Raw genomic sequence first — 8,327 nt, 5'->3', positions numbered from 1 at the left:
TTCATTAATTCACTAATAAACAAAGATGTAACGGATAATGGAACACTCTCAACCTTCCTACAGTTGAATTAAAAAGAACAAAACGTTAACAAACTCTATTCAAAACCACCTTTCTACCACATCCCACAGGGCTTGTCCGAAAGGTTCCAGATCTCCGCCTTCCCGGAGATCAAGTCTGAAGTGCTGGCAGGCAGGGGCGTCATGATCAATGGGCGTCGGTATCTGGAATTCACGAGGGATGAACTTGCTACGCCCCAGGGGCGTCCCAGGGCTCGGATTATCAAGGTGATGGGATTATTTGCTTGTAGGTTTCTTTAGGGATGTTTTTGATGTTTTGTTTTATTATTATTATTATTATTATTATTATTATTATTATTATTATTATTATTATTATTATTATTATTATTATTATTATTGTTGTTGTTGTTGTTGTTGTTGTTGTCAGAATTTAATAGTTACAGTCATGTTGTATATGTGTGTATATATATATATATATATATATATATATATATATATATATATATATATATATATATATATATATATATATATATACTTGTAAGTTTCTATTCAACAGCTAGTTAAAGGAGACATTTATGTTGTGAATGGTACAAACACACGCATTATATATATATATATATATATATATATATATATATATATATATATATATATATACATATATATAAATTACAGCCAGTTTTCCTGAAGAGACATTAAACAAAGCCATTCCCTATTGCAACAACATTCCAATATTAAAACAAACATCAAATACTTATATTTCACTCGAATCACCAACAAACAATTACCACATTTCCAGCAGGGACAATACACCATCACTAATTATTCCCGGACAACAACCGGTCCGCCGCAGAGTCAATATCCGCAATCAATATTGCAGGAATGTTTCGCACCTGTCAGCATCGGTCTCGCCTACCAAACTAATTCCCCGCTGAAGGCGAAGTTCGATAGAGTTCTGGAAAGGGTTGTGGAGACGGGTTTGGTCAGGAGGTGGTTTCTAGATTCTCTCAGGAGATTCCAGAAGGTGAGAAGAAATCAGTCTTTATTTTATATAAAAAAAAGCGCATGTGTATCAAGTAGTAATTTCAAAACACATTTGTGAGATTCATGTACAGTAGATGCTATTTGGGTGGTTATGAAAATGTATGTCGTTCAGAAAAGTTAGAAGTTTTTGCAGTGAGAGCTGACGTATGTTGGAATGTACAGGCGTGAGTGGCTTGTTATGTGCATAAGTAGGTTACACGAGAGAGTGACTGGTTTGACGTAAAAACTGGTTCGAGAGTGCCTGGTTCGGCGTAAGAGTGGATGCGATAGTACCTGGTTTGATGTAAAAATGGAGGCGAGGGTGACTGGTTTGATATAAAATCATACAAGAGAGTGGCTGGTTTGGTGTAAAAGTGGGCGTCTGTGTGACTGGTTAGGGAAAAGTGGACGCAAGAGTGACTGGTTTTGTGCAAAAGTGAATGAGAAAGTGACTAGTTTGGCGTCACAGTGAATCTAAACTTGGTCATGTTACATCTTCATAGCTGGTGAAGATCGGTATGGACGAAGTGACGCTAGATTTACCTATAAATTTCTTTGTCATTATAAACAAAAATATATTTCAGACTTACATGAACTTATGTATTGTGCAGACATATCCTTCAATCCTAAAACTAAAAACTAAAAGTCATCTGAGATCCTTAACCTAATCCTGCATAGCTTCCCTGGCATCAACGTTGCCACTACTATATAATATATCATAACAACTAACCCACTATAATAAAATTTTATAATAATCTCCCATCTTTCATTTTCAGATCAAGAGGGCGAGCCACGCCCTAGGTGGCACTCAAGATGCCCCTGACGCCCATGGGGAAGAGGAGGAGGATGCCACGGGCGTCATTCCCCTGAGTATAGATCACATGCAAGGACTCTTCGCCATCCTGGGCTTCGGATACTTGATTGCATTAATTTCATTTCTTTTGGAGTTGAGGTTTTGAGAGAGATATTATTTGTTATTTCTTCGTTTTATTTATTACGGTTTTTTTTTGCATTTTAAGAGATTTACTTGCTATTTCATGCTTTTATTTATTTATTTATTTATTTATTTATTTATTTATTTATTTATTTATTTTTGTTCTTGCATCATATTGGTGGATTTAATCACTAAAAGGACATTTCTCAAGGAAAGACAAGATTTTTATTTTAATTTCTTACATTCCTGTTAAAAGATTATATATTTTCTTAATCTCCGAAAAATTAGTTTATTTTCTTAATATAACTCTCATAACTTATCCACAAATAGTATCGTATTTACAGATCTAATCAGTAAAATAAAGCGCAGTTTATAAGCAAAGGCAAACTTTATATTTTTTACAGCCCTGTCAAAGATTAAATAATTTTCTTAATCTCTGAAAAATGATCTTACTTTCTTAATACAAGTCTCCTAACTTATCCACATATCGTATCGTATTAACAGATCAAATCAGTAAAACAAAGGGCAGTTTATAAGCAAAGAAAAACTTTTTATTTTTTTACAACCCTGTCAAAAATTCAATAATTTTCTTAATCTCCGAAAAAGTATCTTACTTTCTTGATATAATTCTTCTAACTTATCCACAAATCCTCCCCATTCCTGACCCACAAGGGAAAACTGCTACGCGTTTTGAATCAATATTTCTCGGGGAAAAGTTACGGTTCTTTTAAATATCATATCGTGTTTTTTCAATATGCAAATTGTGTCAATAAGTTTCGTCAAAGGGGCTTTTGTACAAATACATATGTTACTCGTATTGTTAATGAATTGATTGTATGTTATCTGGTATCGCAATTGCTAGGGGCTAGTATTTGTAGATTATGCATGTTTGTATAAGTTTTTTCTGTTAGCAAATATATATGTGTACATATTGTATATATACAATATATATACATATATATATATATTATATATATATGTATGTATTTATTTAACTACAAATATCATTTAATATCAAATTCACTATATCTTGGTTATGGTGAATTCAATACCAAATGATTTTTGTGGCTTAATAAATACAAAACACAGTAAATCACGTTTGTATAAGCAACATCATATATATATACATACATACATATATATATATATATATATATATATATATATATATATATATACATACATAAATACATACATACACACATACATACATCATTATCATGAACTTACACAAAGCATCAAAAAAAAAGCAAAACGCACATAACCCCTTATAAAAAAATAAATAAAAATAACGACAAAGAAACAGAAATACAAGACGTTAGATATTCTTCGAACGCATCTTTACTCGGGAATACAATTCTCGCCGCAGCTCGCAAAACCGTCACGTGACCTTTCGGGACCTGTCAATCAACGCCCGAAATGCGTCGTGATTATTGATTGCATTCTTAGGCAGATGGTCGCTCGCGGGAAAGAAATCAATACGAGTGGCGATTCCACATTCTTTTTTTCAGAAATGGACTGGAGGATGGGGAGAGAGAGAGAGAGACAGAGAGAGAGAGAGAGAGAGAGAGAGAGAGAGAGAGAGAGAGAAATTAAACCACATACAACAGGCTGTGGATCTCTTTGAAATAACGACGAGAGAGAGAGAGAGAGAGATTAAACCGCATTATGACACTTATGGCCTTTCCAAAACGCTGCTTTGAATCTCTTTCAAATAAGGACCGGAGAGAGAGAGAGAGAGAGAGAGAGAGAGAGAGAGAGAGACCACATTATAACAATTGTGGCCTTCCAAAACGCTGCTCTGAATCTCTTTCAAATAAGGACAGGGGGAGAGAGAGAGAGAGAGAGAGAGAGAGAGAGAGAGAGAGAGAGAGAGAGAGAGAGAGAGATTAGACCACATTATGAAACTTATGGCTTTCCAAAACGCTGCTTTGAATCTCTTTCAAATAAGCTTATTTGCAGGAAAGAGAGAGAGAGAGAGAGAGAGAGAGAGAGAGAGAGAGAGAGAGAGAGAGAGACGTTTAGTTAATCATGTCCAAAATAACCTTTTCTCTTTAATAATCAATGTCTATTTCACGTTAAATCTATTGTTTCTTAGCGCGTTGGGATATTTTTTGCTAATAGTTTTAAAAAATTCGGTTCTTCAATTCACTGCTTTGTAAATAACGCTTATATGGAACCATTAACAACAAAATGAAATCTTATCCATATAATCGTGCTAGTCGCTCCTTTTATTCATAAAAAAATATAAACATGAATGATTAAGAAATTTATTAGTTGTTGGAGCTATCTAATAATAATAATAATAATAATAATAATAATAATAATAATAATAATAATAATAATAATAGTCATGGTGGCATGAGTCTTAAAATGGAGAAACAAAACCACAGTTATGTATATGTGCATATATTTGAAGATAAAACTGTGCAATTTTATCTTTAAATGTATATGTGCATATATTTAAAGGTAAAACTGGCAAGTTTTATCTTTAAATATATGTACATATACATAACTGTGGATTTTTTTCTCCAATAATAATAATAATAATAATAATAATAATAATAATAATAATAATAATAATAATAATAATAATAATAATAATAATGATAATAATAATAATAACGAGGAAGGAAAGAATTTTTGATAATAACAGTGAGAAAAGTAATGAATACAAAAAATGATAATAGAATATGTTTTATATGAAAAGGTTCATGAATATTGATAGAAACATTTAAAAAAATACCAGAATGTCGAAATTAATAACAAAAAAAAACAGCGAGAAATTCGAAAATTAAACAGCAGGTGATATTTATTACCAATTAAAAACTTCATCAAGTGATAGCAAGAAGTTTTTTTGAAGGTCGTAAAATTTTCAAGAATGTAAAAGAAAAAAATTTATAGAGTTTAACAAATCAATACTTCGTGAAAATCTTCAGAAAGGATATTTTGAAAAGTTGTGGTCTCATATTTTTGTAAAACTGCTCTGGAATATTTAACATGGATAAGTTACAATGATGCGTTCTTCATCTATTCTAATTAAAGAATGGAATAAAAATAACCATAACTCGTTTAAATTGGTAATTAACGAGAAATTATTATCATTTAATGATTAAATTACCGCTATATTTACGTATTAAATATAAAGCATAACTTAACAACCTGAAAAATCATATTCCTATTTTAAATCACCTAACTTTCAGGGATGTTTCTACAAAATAAATCATTAGATGATTCATTCCTAAGTTTAAAATCATGTTAATTAAAATTTATTAATGGCTTTTTTAATATAAAGCGTCTGATAATTCTTGTATAAGATTAAAATCATGTAAGCTGAAAAACTCTACGGACCCTGAACAGAAAAATTGGCGATCCATTCTTCCAGACGACGTTTAAAGAGCAGATAAAAACGAATATTTCTCAGTGACATTATTCTGCGAGGAATGGCAAAAGGTGAACTGTCCCTCTTGGGTTACAAATCAGATCAGCTCGCACAAACTATTTCAAAGAGGTCTTTTCAAAGTATGGCTTAAAAAGCGAATGCATCTAAATACACTTAAAGCAATAATGCTTTTTTATCTTATGATGATTCTTCATTTAACTTTTCTATATGCTAAATATACAATATTTTCCTTAATCTATTAAAAAAATATTTCAGAATATGATTATGTAATAAGATAAAAATTCACGTGAGTCAGACATGGATTAAGAAATACTTTTATAAAACAAATACATGTTAAACATTCTTGTAACCCTTATGAATCAATATACTAATAAAAATTGCATGAATATGTTTACCCCATTTCTTTTCCTTACAAACGTGCATAAATACCACAAGATCATGGGAAACTCTTGTCAAGAGTTGCTTATTAAGGAAATATAGCAGTGCCGATGTCTCGTTTATATTTATATATATATATATATATATATATATATATATATATATATATATATATATATATATATATATATATATATATATATATATATATATATATATATATATATATATATATATATATATATATATATATATATTTATATATATATATGTGTGTGTGTGTGTTGTGTATATATATATATATATATATATATATATATATATATATATATATATATATATATATATATATATATGCATCTTACGTATACATATATACATATATATAATATATATATCTATAAATAAACATATATGTGTAAAATTCTTAACGTAAAAATAATTTTAAAAATATACCGGATGGTAATCATAATTTAGAAATGTATGAAGTTAAAACAAAGCTTATTTAAAAGATTAGCTACAGAACGCTAGCTGAGTAGCAACTGAGAAGGAAAAAGTCCTCGATCCCCCAATTTTTTTCATCAATGGCCACAAGCGAAAGGAGAAAGGATTTTCTGAACTGGGGAAATTACATGTGATAGAGGTTTCTTATATATGTGGAAATGTGTAAGTAGCATTGAGGGCAGAAAAATATCTAAGGGATTGATGTGGGATTTTTTGAGCTGTGTCAAAACACTGAAAAAATTTAGTTTGGATTTATGGAATTGCAGATTATCGACATAATATCAAGCAAGTCTTGTTCTCTGTCTGTCTGTCTGTCTGTCTGTCTGTCTCTCTCTCTCTCTCTCTCTCTCTCTCTCTCTCTCTCTCTCTCTCTCTCTCTCTCTAAGCTTTACGTATTGGAGTATAATTATGTACAGGGAAAAAAAGTTCAGTATTTCACAATTTTTAAATAAAATTTGCACGTTCAAGTATTCATATTTCTATTTGCCAAATCCTTATAGTTACTGGAATCTACAGAAGTTCTGCAAGCGAAGAAAATACATTTTACATGTTAGATTTCGTTGGAGACTAATTTTCAAAGTTCAATAAAACTACGGTGTTTGCACATAAGGTTTCCGTGCAAAAAATATACAGTATATATATATATATATATATATATATATATATATATATATATATATATATATATATATATATATATATATATATATATATATACATATGTAATGAAAATCCAAATATCATCTTATTGAACTTCTCGCAGGCTCAAAACCCTGGAATCCATATATAAATTCATCAGATATCTTTTGACCAAATGAAATAAATTGGGAAACTCAAAACCTTCTCATTTCAGTGACTAAAACTTGCCTGTTGTCAAATTCGTGAAAACCTTCCAGGTGTTATTGGTGGACCGAATTATTCATTTTTTTTAAATTTGTGGTTATAGCTATATTAGTTTTCAAGTTTTAAGAAATAAAACTAATTCTGTCATTAAAAACTAAGTGTTTTCTTTACGCTTTTCATTGTAAGTTGTTCGAAATTAATTATATTATTAAAAATTAAGTGTTTTCTTTACTCTTTTTACTGTGAGCTGTTCCAAAACTTTGAAATCCTATAGACTGATAGTTCGCAAGCCTTCGACACCCAAAATAAAAAAAATAAAAAAGCAGATAATCTTTTCAAGTTTTAAGAAATAAAACTAATTCTATTATTAAAAACCAAGTGTTTTCTTGATTTTTTCACTGTGTGTTGTTCGAAAACTTTGAAATCCTATAGACTGATAGTTCGCAAGCCTTCGACACCCAAAATAAAAAAAATAAAAAAGCAGATAATCTTTTCAAGTTTTAAGAAATAAAACTAATTCTATTATCAAAAACCAAGTGTTTTCTTGATTTTTTCACTGTGAGTTGTTCGAAAACTTTGAAATCCTATAGACTGATAGTTCGCAAGCCTTCGACACCCAAAATAAAAAAAATAAAAAAGCAGATAATCTTTTCAAGTTTTAAGAAATAAAACTAATTCTGTTATTAAAAACCAAGTGTTTTCTTGATTTTTTCACTGTGAGTTGTTCGAAAACTTTGAAATCCTATAGACTAATAGTTCGCAAGCCTTCGACGTAAAAAAAATAAATAAATAAAGAAAACCGATAATCTTTTCAAGTTTTAAGAAATAAAACTAATTCTACCATTAGAAACCAAATGTTTTCTTTACTTTTTCACTGTGAGTTGTTCGAAAACTTTGAAATCCTATAGACTGATAGTTCGCAAGCCTTCGACATCCAAAAAAAAAAAAAATAATAAATAAATAAATAAAAAAAAACGATAATCTCCACATTCTTGCACTCAGCAAAGCAACCGCAATATTCATCAGCGAGCGACAAACCGGGATGCTAATTTAAAGACGATTGTCACTCTGTCATTCGCCCGCAAAATATACCCCCTGATTTAATGACGACCCAGAGCGCCTTCCGAAAAATGAGTAGCCGGCGCCCGAGTCCGCCCATTAAAGAAGGAAGCGACATTTCAAGTTGTCAGTCACGGGGCGGCGTTTTCCGTTGGGTTATTC

This window comes from Macrobrachium rosenbergii, chromosome 25, assembly GCF_040412425.1.
Source record: "Macrobrachium rosenbergii isolate ZJJX-2024 chromosome 25, ASM4041242v1, whole genome shotgun sequence".
Classification (NCBI taxonomy): domain Eukaryota; kingdom Metazoa; phylum Arthropoda; class Malacostraca; order Decapoda; family Palaemonidae; genus Macrobrachium; species Macrobrachium rosenbergii.
The sequence above is the reverse complement of the archived record's forward strand: the minus strand, read 5'-3'. Positions refer to the sequence as shown.